The sequence below is a fragment of the Buceros rhinoceros genome, unplaced genomic scaffold (genome assembly GCF_000710305.1).
Source record: "Buceros rhinoceros silvestris isolate BGI_N320 unplaced genomic scaffold, ASM71030v1 scaffold24283, whole genome shotgun sequence".
NCBI lineage: Eukaryota > Metazoa > Chordata > Aves > Bucerotiformes > Bucerotidae > Buceros > Buceros rhinoceros.
In genome coordinates this window covers 7554-8256 of record NW_010405719.1, presented here as the reverse complement: position 1 = coordinate 8256, position 703 = coordinate 7554, and the positions used below count along the sequence as shown (strand labels likewise).

Below are 703 nucleotides of genomic sequence, written 5' to 3'. Positions count from 1 at the left end.
CCGTCCTGGGAGACGCCAGGCAAGCACCGGCAGTGCCAACGAGTGGCTAGAGAAAGGTTAAGCAAGAACATGATCACGGATGAAGTTTGGCTCCCAGCCCCAGGGGAAACAACAAACTTCTCCAGTTCTCACCCCTCGCGTGCACAGAACAGGCACTTAGAAACTTTCTAGGAGCGCAGCAGCAGATGAGGATAAAAATAGTGACGTCAGCCTGCACCGGCGAGGAGAAAGCACCGAAAAAGAGCTGTTCCTTTTCAGCCGCTGCTGTGCGGAAAGCAGAGCGAGGAACGTCCTTCCTGGCTGCGACAGGAGTGCGAGCAGAGCCTCGGGCTGCCATCTCCCCTTCCCAACACACGAGGTCCCTGTCGGGCTCCCTTCCCCGCAGTTCGGCTCGGCAGCCCGGCTCCTCCTCAGCCAAACGGCAGCTCTCCACAGCCGGGAGCGGAGCTGCAGCCCCTGCCCTCTGCCCAGGCCACCAGCACAGGCACAGGTTGTCGGGCTCTGCTTACGCTGACGATCGGGTGGCAGAAGATTTGATCTCATTAGGGGACACAATCAAATTACCCGTCTTCTGAAGTGGAAGGCGGTATTTAGAAAACACTGTCAAAAATAAAAGGGACCATTTACGACACGTGCTGCCACAGGTCGGCTCGACAAAGCAGCTGCAGCCACAGCACACGCATGGGGCTGGCTCCGCCACACA

At 58.2% G+C, this 703-nt stretch overlaps 1 protein-coding gene across 1 annotated transcript in view; it reads right to left on the bottom strand.

Moving 5' to 3' along the window:
• STK11 (serine/threonine kinase 11) overlaps positions 1–703 on the bottom strand; it is a 31802-nt gene that overhangs the window by 23715 nt on the left and 7384 nt on the right. The gene's annotated exons all lie outside the window — the stretch shown is intronic.